The sequence below is a fragment of the Taudactylus pleione genome, unplaced genomic scaffold (assembly GCF_031769625.1).
Source record: "Taudactylus pleione unplaced genomic scaffold, aTauple2 ptg000386l, whole genome shotgun sequence".
NCBI classification, from domain to species: domain Eukaryota; kingdom Metazoa; phylum Chordata; class Amphibia; order Anura; family Myobatrachidae; genus Taudactylus; species Taudactylus pleione.
The window spans coordinates 16,723,452-16,737,621 of NW_028284787.1; the positions used below are offsets into that span (position 1 = coordinate 16,723,452).

At 44.2% G+C, this 14,170-nt stretch overlaps 1 protein-coding gene across 1 annotated transcript in view; it reads right to left on the reverse strand.

Moving 5' to 3' along the window:
- GALNT1 (polypeptide N-acetylgalactosaminyltransferase 1) overlaps positions 1 to 14,170 on the reverse strand; it is a 338,886-nt gene that overhangs the window by 265,645 nt on the left and 59,071 nt on the right. The gene's annotated exons all lie outside the window — the stretch shown is intronic.

Sequence of the window (14,170 nt, forward strand, 5' to 3'; positions counted from 1 at the left end):
TATACATTGATACATAGGTGGCCATAACACCCAATTAAGCAACAAAGCATAGGCACCAAGTGTTAGGTGTCCTAGTGGTGAGTAAGAAGTAGATGAACATACAGTAAGGAGAAGCACAAGAGGGTAGAGGACCCTGCTCGCAAGAGCTTACATTCTCAAGGGGAGGGGCAGACAGACGGGCATGATACAGATGGGGAAGACGGAGGAGGGAGCATGTAGTAGCAAATTAGGATGAGAGCTGGAAAGCATTGATAAAGCAGTGGGTCTTGAGAGTCCGTTTGAAGGATTGTAGAGAGGTGGAGAGTCTGATGGGGAGAGGGAGAGTTCCAAAGGGGGTGGAGCAGCAAGGGCAAAGTCTTGGAGGCGGGAGTGGGAGGAAGTAATCAGTTGGCATGAGAGGCGGTGTGCATTTGTTGAATGAAGAGGGCGGATAAGAGAGTGAAGGGAGATGAGGTCAGAGATGTAAATGGGAGACGAGTGTGTGAGGACTTTGTAAGTGAGTGGAGGGTTTGTAAGAGTCGGGAGGCAGATGAAGAGCGTTTGGAGAGAAAGTTGAGTCGAGCAGCAGCATTGAGGACAGACTGGAGCGGAGAGAGATTTGAGTTGGGGAGGCCAGATAGGAGGTGGTTACAGTAATCCAATATGGAGATGACCAGTGAGTGTATTAAGGTCTTAGTAGCATCCTGGGTGAGAAAGGGTCTGATCCTGGAAATATTTTTAAGATGGAAATGACAGGACTGTGAGAGGTCCTGGATATGTGGTTTGAAGGAGAGGGAGGAGTCCAGGATAACTCCAAGACAGCGCACTTTGGGGCTAGAGGAGACAGTTGTGCCATCAATTGATAAAGAAATAGTGGGAGGTGAGGTTATGTGGTTAGATGATCATCTCAGTCTTAGACATATTAAGTTTAAGAAATCGCTGGGACATCCAGGAAGATATAGCAGAAAGACAGTTGGAGATACGAGTGAGGAGAGAGGGATAGATGTCAGGGGAGGAAAGGTAGATCCGAGTGTCATCAGCATAGAGATGATAATGGAGGTCAAAAGAGCTGATCAGTTCACCTAGAGAGGATGTATAGAGGGAAAAAAGGAGTGGTCCAAGAACAGAACCTTGGGGAACACCTACTGTGAGAGGATGTGGGGGGGAAGATAAGCCATGAGAGGAGACAGAGAAGGATCGATCAGAAAGGTAGGAGGATAGCCAGGAGAGGGCGGTGTCACGTATACCAAGGGAGTGAAGGATTTGCAGCAGACAAGGGTGGTCCACAGTGTCAAAAGCAGCAGAAAGGTCAAGGAGAATGAGTAGAGAGTAGTGGCCTTTGGATTTGGAAGCAACAACTACTACTACCTAGATTTAAAAGATTGTGTATGCGGGAAGCCCACTGGATCCATATGATGGGAACTTTGTATCCAGATGGGCTTAACGAAACAATAGACTGAGAACTTTCGTAATAGAATAGAGCTCAAATAGTGAAAAGTTGTTTTCTTTCTATTGTCTTTGATCAGAATGTATTCTTGTAACATCAGTGGGAATATGCCTTAAAATGTATAGAAACCATGGGGAAACACGTTATGGGGTTTATCTGTAAACTTTTTGGCATATTTGTAATAAACATACATCATGAAGCTGATCAGTTATTGGTTCCTATTAGATTTTTTCATTAAGAATGTATAGGTTGGATTGTACCTTTAAGTATATGGAAATCCCCCTTTACATATTATGTGCAAGATTATAGCTTGAAATAATATAAGTGGTTTATCAAGCAATTATTTTTTCCAACTCATATATATATTAATTTTTGTTCATTATTGTATGTTTGTATTGTATTGTATTGTAGAAGGAGTGAACTGGCGATTTAAAACTGGCCCTGAATTAAGTTTGGAGTCAGACGTTCACAGTGAATTGAGCCAATCGGGAGACTGATACACACGGACTGCTCATCTGCCTTGTGATACTGCACACGGGATACGTTTAGGAAGCCGGCGGCCGCAATACCGGCCGCCGGCTTCCCGAATCCTCAAATACGGCTAGGGTTGAATGACAGGCGTCTAAAATCTAGATGCCTGTCATTTTACTGATGCCGGGAGACAGGCGCCCGGCATCCCTTCGATCAGACAGCTGCGGGGGGGGGAGGGTTTGGTTTAGGGCACCCGAGGGGACCTAGGGTTAGGCACCCCCCCCCCGGGAGGGTTAGGGTAGGCTGGGGGGAGAGGGAGGGTTAGGCACCCCCCGGGGGACTTAGGTTTAGACAGCGGGGAAGGGGGGGTTAGGGTTAGTCACTAAGAGGGGGGAGGATAGGGTTAGGCACCCCTAAGGAGGGTGAGGGTTAGGGGGGTTGGTTAGGTTAGTTTTTACATACCTTAGGGACGATCAGGATTTCCAGCGCTGTCGAGCTTCCGCTGCCAGGCTGTGCTCTTTCGTCAGGCTGCTGCTGCCGTGAATCGAACTGCCGGCCATGCGGCAGCCAGGATTTCATACCGAATGCCTGCACACATATCCAAAAGGCAGTACGGTGCAGTGAGACGAGCGGCAGTCAGCTGTGGAGACTGCGACCAGAGGGGAAAAGCTGGCAGGTCTCACATACAACTTATAGCACTGCAGCTGCATACTGGAGCCACATTATTGATCAGGAGCTTCTCCTGCAGCACATCAGACAGGCACAGGGCCCAATTCAGCAAGGATCGCTATTCTGCTAGAACGCACTGCAGTTGCTAAAATTAGCGGTGAAATGCAAATGTTTGCAATCGCATTGCGATCACAGCTTACCATAAGGACGCCCACTTCCCCTTAGACACATCCGTATACTTGGGTAACATAGCGAAATAATCAGTAACATCGGACCCATACGCAAAGTTAAGGCAGGTCAGACCTCACTCAGGAATTGCTAACTTCAGCACACGTAGTGTTCCTTCTAGCTCCGGCGGGAGGCAGGGCGCCGGAGCTAGAGAGGGCATGCACACGCCCGCGACCGAGAAGGGGGCGTGGTCATCGGAAAAGGGGCGTGTCTATAAGATGCGTCCCCTTTTCGTCACTCTTGGGGACGTGCCCGGCACTTACGGACACACCTGGCAGCCCCCAAGCCCTGCAGACAGGGAGAATAGATGCCGGGCGCATGCGCCCGGCGTCTATTATCCGGCGGTGACCGGGTCACCGCATGTTTCTCCACCCGCGGCTCCCGCAGGCTGTGAGGGCAGGGTGCTTTTTGCCCTCCAGAAGGAGGGCAGGGCGCCGCGCCCCGCTAAAACAGCCTAGCGGGAACGCTACACACGCTGTGAGGCCTCATGATGTGTATGGTATTGCAGTAGATAATTTATGCACGCCCTTGCAACGCACAACTACCTCTCCGTCACCACCCACTAATGGTACTTTGTGTCAATGTGTTCTGGATCTGCGTAGCCTCTGCAAACGCATTTCCCATCGCATTTGCTAGTTCGCATACTGCGATGCATACGCAATGCAAATTAATCAACAGATTACATGCATCTTTGCTACTGCAATCCTTGCTGAATCAGGCCCACAGTGTCATTTGGGACTATGCTGTATCACTTGCCTTAAGTGTATTTGTTAGCATTACTCCATGGAAAGTTCTGGATGAATAACTACATTCACCATACATGGAACTTTGTTACATATCATCCCATGAACTGGTTTTATAGATACAACATATTTACAGATATAAAGAAAATTTATTGCGCTGATATAAGATAATAAGTATAACAAATTTAATATTTAATATCAGTATATTACAAAGCAGAGAATGAATATGACAATAAAGGAAAAATAAAAACACTTGGTAAAAGGAGTATAAATAAATGATGAATAAATAGCTGATAGCCGACTATTCATGGAGCTGTATCCAAAATACGGTACGGTTCTCCTTTTTGTTTCTTACTGCTGCAGGTTTAAAATACATAATCAGTGTGCTTTCAACCGTTTGGGTATTTTTATCACATATTTACAGGCCCTTACAGCGGGACATAACCTCATTTTTTGGAATCGTATATCTCACCCTGTGGAACACCCTTGCCACCAGCGGATTCACTGGGACAAACTGGAACACAAGGGACTGTTTTTCCTACTACTGGATGAGTATGGTATGCCAACAGTGTCCCTCCTATTATTTGGACCTTATTTCAAATACACCAGCTTATGTTTGAGGCTTAGTGTGATTTGGCATTCAATTTTGCATTTGGAGATTTACTAAAGGCAATATTGAATGTCAAATCTAACATAAAACTGAATTTAACTCAAAATCAAACATCGGAAAAACATTGGTACAGATCTGCCCAGCTATTTTGTTGCTCATGGCGTGGTGCGAGTCGCGCCACGGACTTGTGGAATACCGTGGTATTCTTCAACGAAGGATATGGTACGGCATGTAATACAGTGCTTAACCGCTGGGTGGCGAGTGCTCCACTTTTGTAACTGCATGTAATATAGTGCTTAACCGCTGGGTGGCGAGTGCTCCACTGTACTGAATGTCTATCATATTCACAGCATTTGCATGAACGCACAACCCATACTGTATTTTTAATGTCGCATAATATACTGTACAAATCACTGCACATACTGTATTGTACATACGGTACGGTGCAGTAACTGAATAGTAGAGAAGTTGCCGGAGTTGTTGTCACGGTATAACCGATACTGTAGAATAATTAGATGCACGCACAGCTTTCACTGATATGGGATGCATTACAGTATGACGTTTTTTTATTTTTTTTTTATTAAAAACAGCAGCGGGAGGAGTGCACAAGGATGAGGCCACTCTCTGTGGTTCACTGTACTGTAGCTGTCGTGTGGGCTAGTGGTTAGGTGATCACTTTGGTAGAATTATGGTCCGGGGTTCGATCCCTGGAAAAGAATATACTGTACCGTACTGTATATATTTTTTTTTGTCACTGTCTGCTCTGGACACTGTAGTGCCCAGAGAGGGCTCTGTACTGTACTGTATTTCACTGAATAGTGATTTCATACTGTGGCTATGGTGCGCCCAGAAACCGCAAACATGCGACAACGCATATGCGGGTACAAAAAAGCGTTGCATCCCAAACTGATGACATTGGTGATGCTGCTCCAACCTTGCACACTAAGGGCCTGATTCAGAGCCGTTCGCTATTTGTGGTCGTTCGTTCAAAAACAAGGGGTGGCTATTCAAATGATCCGTTCGCAAATTGCAGTCTGTTCCCACCTCTAAGTCTGAACGAGCGAGCAAAACATACGCTCGTTTTTTTGATAAAAACGCCCCCTGGCCGCACGCACCATACGTCATGTCCGCTATTTATTAGATTAATCGAGTACATCGTACAGCGTATGAACTGCTCGCTATTCTTGTGGTTGGTGTTTTCAACCGCTATTTTGCGAGCAGTTCTGAGTTAAAAAAAACCAAGTGACGTGGTCAATGACGCTGCTGTATTAAATATGCACTCCCTTAAAACGCCCGTTTTGACCTTTAAGCACGCCTGCGTTCGGATCTCCACTCCCCGTTTTCAAGCACCTTCCCCTGTTACCACCCACATACGCCTCATTCTGTCACTCAAAATAGCAGGCCCTCGCTATATTGCGTACCAACGATTTTCGGCCGCACTGACTGGTTCGCGCATGCGTACTAAAAACCGTACGCATGCGCAGATGTGCGAACATCGCTCGGAACGAGCGTACTGCCGCTAGCGAGTGGCTCTGAATGAGGGCCTAAGTACGGTAGTAGTGGGATCTGTAGGAGAGAGAGCTCTCTGTATTACACGGTTGGTGCTACGGTGGCTGCGATGGATTAGAAATGGAGGGGGTTACAATGGGATCTGTGGCCAGTAGGAGGGTTGCGATGGGATTTCTGGCGCATGCCCAGTGGGCCGAGAGTCATACACAGTGCATCAGGTCCCTTCCCCCAAAGCAAGCCAAGAGCCTCACATTACCATAATAAAGGAAGCTTTGTTAATCTATTTACTGTAAGCAGTCAGCTCTGCCCTAGTGTCCTGAAAAATGCTACGAATTGTCACCATTGGGAAAGACACCATCCCCCGTCTGCTAGGACAACTAGTGTGCCGCTATGAATGTGCCTGTACTGAATATTCAAAAGTGACGGTGCCCTACAATTTAGCACCACAGAATAGTGATTTCATAACTGCAGGAACTGTTAGTGAAACTACTGTCTAGAATGTGAGACAGGCCTCTGCATCACAAACTGTGCGCCCAGAAACCGCAAAACGCAAACATGCGACAACGCATATGCGGTCTCAGCCTCGCGCACTATGGCTACGTCCCTTGGACTGTGTCTGAGAGTGCTTTCCGTCTGTGAGAGAGCGCTGACAAATAGCGTTGCATCCCAAACTGATGACATTGGTGATGCTGCTCCAACCTTGCACACTAAGTACGGTAGTAGTGGGATCTGTAGGAGAGAGAACTCTCTGTATTACACGGTTGGCGCTACGGTGGCTGCGATGGATTAGAAATGGAGGGGGTTACAATGGGATCTGTGGCGCCAAGCCATACGCCATGTAGCGCTATGCTATCACTGAGCATGCGCAGTTGGCTGTATTACTGCAGTCCCATAGTAGGAGGACGTCGTGCGAAGAACGACGTGCGTCACTGGCTAGTCAAAATGGCTTCTATGAGGGCAAGACGCTACTCGTCCGGCGAGCTCTTTGTCTTGGTTAAGTGGCGGGACCAAGCGTTCGCCACTAACCAAGACAAAGATCTCGCCTACAGAAGTGCGAGCAGAGAAATACAAACGCTATACGGCCTGCGCCGCACTGTTCACTCACTGCAGCGCAGGTGGAGTGACCTGCTGCGGAGGGATAGTCCTCGCCTACACCGTATCCGGAGGCGTATAAGGCGAAGTAAGTACAGTATTGCTGTATAATCACATGAATTACAGTATACTGTACAATAACGAATACAGTACAATGCACGACTCTGACATACTCTACATTACTGTACACTGCACTGTAGGGTTTTGGATAGTACAGTATCTGACGATGACTGACAGTTGTTAACACATACTGACATGACTGGCAGACATTTGATTGACAGGCTGATTAAATCTACAGTACTGTACATGGACTAAAGGGTTACACACTATTGGTCGACATGGCTTGTTTGATTAAGAAATTAGTAACAAAAGGCAAGTTGATTGATCCACCATTCTAATGTCTGTCGACCAAATCTGTTAACCTACAGTACTGTACACACTATTTTTCTGTGCTGGGCCTGCCCCCTTTAAGTCTGATATTATTACTGTATGTCATGGACAGATTCAGGGGTCTCCAATCAGCTCCCAACTGTCATCTCACAGGCTGTGCTTGAAAAATATTTGGGAGCGGATTGGCTGGTATCTTATCACTACTCACTCTGTTCCCCATTTACAGTACAGTACAAAAGAAGGGAAATACCAGGGCGAATTTTCATTTGGTATCACTGTGATACAAACGAAAATTCAACCGGTACTGTATTTATTAATACAGTACTTACCCCTCCGGCGAGGTCTCGCAAAGTCCTCAGCGGGGTCCTCCGCTGGGTTCGGGCTCCAGTGTCATGCGCATGTGCCATCTTGTAAAGCTCGTGAGGTGGCGACAGTGCCACCCACATAGTCTATGTGTAACGTTGCACCACTTGGTCATACAGTACTTTACTGGACTGTATGGTTTTTTTTTTATATACAGTACAGTACAGTACCATACTGTTTTATTTTGGCCCCAATGCCAGCTTCACAGATTACAGTAGTTTATGTACTACAGTATACTGTACTGGTTTGTATTTTAATCAATAGCTAATTCCCTAAGGCCATCTACCTTAATGACGACATGTATTTTTCCCCACAGGGCGAGCAGCCCCCCCTGCCCTGGCAGCGCCACCACCGCCGCCACCACCACCCCCATCATTGCCACCACCCCCATCACTATGTACTATGTACAGTACCAAGCAGTAATTATTCTAGTACACTTTATACTAAAGTACAGTACTGTGACTGAATATTTTTTTTATTTTTACTTACCTGTAGGTCACCGGACATGAATCCCATTGAAATGGTCTGGGCCCAGTTGAAGAGGTTCATCAGGTCTGATGTGAAACTAACAACTAAACAGGAACTTTTGGATGGGATAATGAAGTTTTGGAGAACAGTATTGACACGTGCCCAGTGTAACAATTATATTGATCATCTCCATAGAGTCTTACCAGTTTTCATCGAAAGAAACGGTCAAGCAACTGCTATGTAGCTTATACTGTACTGTATATAATTTGTAATGTGGAGGAGGGGTTTAACTTCCTTGATGTTGCCATTTGTAATGCAGATGTTTCAAGTTTTCAGGTTCCTTTAGTTCAAATACACTACAATAGTAGTGGCTGCTTCAACATCCACATCCATAGTTGCAGACATACAGTAGTGGGTGCACCGTGAATTGAGAGACAGGCTTCTACTGTATGGTTAGAGCGGCGGTCCCTTCGACAACAGGATAAGGTGAGATTTTTGGTAATGTTAGTGCTCTGTTATCGTATTCACACAGCTGGTGTTCACCTCCATCTGGGGCACCCAAATACTGTTTTGTTTCATGTATTTTTTTTTTATGTTATATTATGGTGCACTCTGATGCACGCTAGAGTCTGGACCTGGTATAGGTGAAACTCTGAATCTGAGGCCAAAAGTGCCAGTGATGATTTTAAATTAAAAGCCAACTCTTTTTGTGTAGTCCTCGGTCCCCCAGTAGGGCTAAAGAAGTCCCCCCCCTCTGTAAAGCATGTTACTGTAGGTTAAATAAAAATTGTCATTAATTTATACAATTGGTGTTTGTAGTGTATGTTTACGTCATTTTGCCAGGCGTGAAATTATCGCTGTATTCAATTTGAAAGCTTTTCTGCCTACTGTAGGCGGGAAGTCAATGCAATGTACAGTAAGACAGTATGTAAAAAAGTTTCGCCTACTGTATGAATAGCAGGTGGAAAAATTTCGTGAATTGGGGTGCAATGTTGCGGGAAGCCTTCAACGTCCCCTAAAGTTACTGTAAACTGCGTAAGTTTTTTTTTTTAAAAAGTCAGAACACACTAAAAATTCACTTTCATTTTGGGGGGTGGAAGAAAAAAAATTGGGGGGAAAAAGTGAAACTTGTAGGGGTAAATTTACTAAGATGGGAGTTCTATTTAAGAAGTTACTGTACTGTATGTTGCCCATAGCATCCAATCAGATTCTACTGTACTTAGCATTTATCTACAGTAGCACCTTCTAGAAGATACTGTACAGTAATACCTGGAATCAGATTGGTTGCTATGGGCAAAATCACTTAATAGCACTACCATCTTAGTACATTTACCCCCTAATATATAAAATGTACTGAGTTTAGTAAAAAAAAAAAAAAAAAAAGCGCTAAATGGGTATACAGTAGATCTGGGCATGTGCCTGAGATACGATGACATACAGTATTGTAGGAAACACTCAAGCCAGGTGCAAACTTGATATTGCAGGCAGCTATAGTGTAATGGTAAAAAATCAAACCAATACATTACGCTGCCTGTACAACCCTTTTGCGGGTTCGAAGCTTGAAAGGTTACACTTTTTATTTTTTATTAACAAGGTTAGACTTTTTGGTCAAAGTACTGTGGCATAGAAATAGCAGAATTTCTGGATAATGTACTGTATTAGTGAAGATTTAAAACAAAATAAAATTACCGTATAAAGTATGTACTTTAAAGGGCTCGAACCAGTGGTACAAGAAAATGGTAGATGCAGTAGGGCTAGGCATTAGCCCCCTAGACTACTGCATCTACTGTACTGTAGTTCCTAGAGTCAGGGAATCACTACAATGTCTACCGTATTGTACTTACAACTACAGTTATAAGTACCGTATAATACAGACAACTGGGCATGCGCAGTGCTATGAGACTCAATACGCCACAGTGTAGCGCGCAACAATGCGGTATACTGTATGGCGTACCGTATGGAGCAACAAACTACAGTACTGTAGCTGGGCACATATACAGTACAATAGATTGATTTTTGTAAGGGTTGGATAACAAGACTGAACTACAGTACTATAGTGAACATTAAAAAAATCCATTAAATTATAAAGGTCTCGAACATAAGGAGAGAAGTGTAAGCAAGACGGATCACCTAAGCCCTTGCTCACAAGTCTCTCCTACTGTAGTCCTCTACAGTACTTTATGTGGCATCTACAGTACCATACAATGACGTACAGTACTCAGGCGTCTGTAGCGTAGAGGTAAGAAATCGTACTTCTACATTGCAGACGTCTGTACAACCCGGGTTCGAAACCAGGAAGCTTAATAATGAAGCTTTTCATTATTATTAGACAGTCAAGGTTACACTTTTTATTTTTAATATTATTATTACACAGTCAGTGTAACAATCACACTTTCACTGTGTGTGAATGACCTGGTACTGTACAGTATGATATTCCATACTGTACGCCATGGCGTACAGTACATACTGTAGCCATAGCGCTACAAGGGTATGGCTATGGCGCAGCACCACTGGCAATGCATTGCAACCCCGCCACTGGGCACAAGCCAGAGATCCTATTTGTACCGTAACCCATCAGAACTGGCTATAAGTTACCACAACGCAAACTGTGCTGACAGTTGACGCAATTTTGCGGTTTAAACGCCGAGTCAGTTTGTACTAGAGAGACCCCTCTCTTATACACAGTCAACTATCAGTTACTAAACATATTAAATTAATAATGTTACCAAGTCTAAGACAGCATTTTCATTGACGCAAGTTTGCGCTCTGCATCTGCCCTACAAACTGCTGTTAGTCCACTACTGTAGCACCTTACTGTATGTACTGTAGTAATGAATTTACTATTGTGTATACTGTGCGGTACTGTAAGTCTCGGACAGTGCAGAATGGCACTAGTGTGAAAATTCAACAGTACTGTTGGCAATACAGACAACTGGGTATGCGCCATAAAATAGCGCAACTTAATGTATGGCTTGGCTCCACTGGACATGGGGCACACATTCCATTGTGATTAAAATCCGACCACTGGGCACGCGCAGACATTGACGCAATTTTGTGGTTTAAACGCGCAGTCAGTTTGATATACAGAAACCAGTTTCTTTAACAGGGCCCATTGCCACTTGATGGTCATAATAAATAACTATAATGTCCGCGTTCATGTCAGCGACGGCATTGACGCAAGTTTGCGTTCTAAGGTACAGTACTGTATGTACAATAATAAAAAATCCTAAATTTCGCTGTTTGACTCCCAAAGCACTGGGCAGACATGCGCTCCACATGTACTGTATTGAATACTGAATATTTTAAGTGAAGATTATAAAAATAAATTAAAAAAACATACTGTATTTTCAAGGTCTCGAACCCACGGAACAAGAAGAGAGGAGAAGCAGTGAGACTAGGCATTAGACAGCTAGGCCACACGCTTCACCCATTCTGTAGTTTGTAAAGTCTAATGTCTAAGCTTCTGTCAAACAATCATCGGCTGGTGATACAGAACATACCGTACGGTACATTGGAAAGTGACACCTGGTGGGCAAAATGTTGTATTACACATCATGAAATCTGACGCATGCGCTATGTAGTTTAGGAAAAGTGACATCTGGTGGGCAAAATGTTGTATTACACGTAATGACTTTTTTCACTAATAAACTTTCTTTGTGGCGCGACTCATGGCGTGGTGTGTGGCGCTCCATACGTGGCGTGAGAGATAGCGCTGTGATGCCACATTATAGCTGGGCACATCAGTACTTTTACATAGACCAACACACAAATCCCTTATTTACTAATATTCGATTTGAAATCGAACACAAAATCAAACTTAAAATCCCCAAATGAATAGACCTGCTTCATGCTTTCGATTTTAGCATGAGCATTTTAACATGAGCAGGTCTGTATGACACAGATGCATGCACAAATCATTGAGATTCATGCATGAGTGTCTAAAAAGCTTCAAAAAAGTGTTAAAATTACAAAGAAAAAATAAAAATGATGTGGGGTTCCCCTAAAACACAACCAGCCCCTGACTTTTCAGAGCCAGTCCTGGTTGTGTAAATCCGGGAGACAACAGACATATGGGTCCTTTGTATTTATCACAACCAGCACTGGGCTAAGCGAGCCGGTCCTGGTTATGGAAATACATGGAACAAAATGAGTAGGGGTCCTTTGTATTTACCATAACCAGCACTGGACTCTTTCTAGCGGGGGTTTAATGCCACAGTCAGGGGTACTCTTTCACTAGGTCCCCAGCCATTGACTTCAATAGTGAAATCCGCAAGGTTACTATAGGTTAAGCTTGCAGCTCTCACCATTGAAGTCAATGGTGGGAGCCGTTCATTGGTTGAGACGGAGGCTCACCTCTATCAGCCAATGAATGCTCAGCCCTGGCATTTCTAAGAGAAATGCCGCATCTGAACAGATCATTCAGGAAGTAACATCCTTAGAGTACGGTACAGTTCGTGATTTGGGCTCCTCGTTTTTTGTTTTAAGATGGTGGTGGATGTCTATATGGAGAAGAGGACCGGTCCAGGTATTGTAGGAGAGTATGTGCGAGTGTGGTTCTCCAAGTACCAGCATGCAGGGGAGGTTTGCTGTGACCTGTAGTTCTACTGTTAAAGACAATGTTATCACTTCTATTTTTACACACACTATCAACAAGGCACCCACCACCCGGTGGTGCTGGGGATAGCTACGGGCTATGAGCCCAGACCTGGGGTGCCCTGTAGAGGGGGATCCCTTTACTGGGGGGTCCCCATCTCCCCAGGGAGCCCCAGCTTGGGCTGACTAGCAGTCAGGGTAAAGTTTTGGCCGGGGGACCCGGTGAAAGGTTTCCCCTGGCTGTGGCATTACACCTCCGCTAGAAAGAATACAGAGGGCCCTTACTAATTTTTTCCCTGTATTTCCAAAACCAGGACCAGCTTGCTTAGCCCAGTGCTGGTTGTGGTAAATACAGGGGTCCCCTACATATTTTGTCCCCCATTATTTACACAACCAGGACTGGCTCTGAAAAGTCTGGATCTAGTTGTGCTTTTAGGGGGGGGACCACATCATTTTTATTTAACACTTTACAAGCATTTTAACACAGAGATGCATGCATGGATCTCACTGATCTATGCGTGCATCTGTGTCAATTAGACCTGCTCATGCTAAAATTGAAAGCATGAAGCAGGTCTATTCATTTGAGGATTTGAAGCTTGATTTTGAGTGGGATTTGGTGTTAGATTTGTACATGCAAAATCCAAATTCAAATCACTGTTCAAAATCAAACCAAATCGAATTTGATTTAAAAAAAGGCTTCTAAAATCGAATTTTAGTAAATGTGGGATTTGATGAGGGAATTGTACATTCGATTTGATGTGAGCTGAATCGAACATCAAATCAAATGTAAAATTGAACTTTCATAAATATACCCCTTAGTCTGATTTTACATTTGACAAAATTTTATATGTGATACAGTTTAATATGTTACCTTATAATAAACATTTATGCTGTGTTACAGGAGTTGGAACATTTCTTTTTAGTTGACATTTATTCTAGATATTCCACATTAATAGAGTAGCCAGATTGGATGATTCCACTGAAAATTTGCAAAACAGGGTTTTAGGTGCCAATTACCATTTGTCTCTGGTATAATTTTCTGATTGCTCTCAACAGGTCCCAATAATGCTAAAAGAGATCCAGTTGCTTGGCCTAAGCACTGATCAGTCAGATCTCATCCAATTTGGCATGGCCAGATGAATATGAGGGTGGTAGACAGGTACATGCAGGGCCGGTGCTACCATTAGGCAGCAGCCTAAAGGCACCGGCTACTGGAGGGTGCCACTGAGTCTACAAAAAAAAATAATTAATGGCATAATTCACGGTTGAGTGGCATATAATTAATTTGTGGCACAGCTGTGTGGCATTTTATGAATTTGCGGCAGTGCTATGAGGTACATTATTTTGGCACTCTGCTGTGTGGCATATTCTATATAGTATATTATGAATTTGGGAAACTGCTCTGTGACATATTATAAACTGGGGAGACTGATGCGTGGTATATTATGAATTGGAGAGAGCTGGGGCGGTTGGTGATATGTTGCTCAGGGCGCCCAGGAACCTAGCACCGGACAAGGATAAATGCTCCAACAAGAACAGTAATCTAACTTCTTAAAATACTCTGTCAATATGAAACAGATAGTATTATCCCCACCAGAAACCGACTGG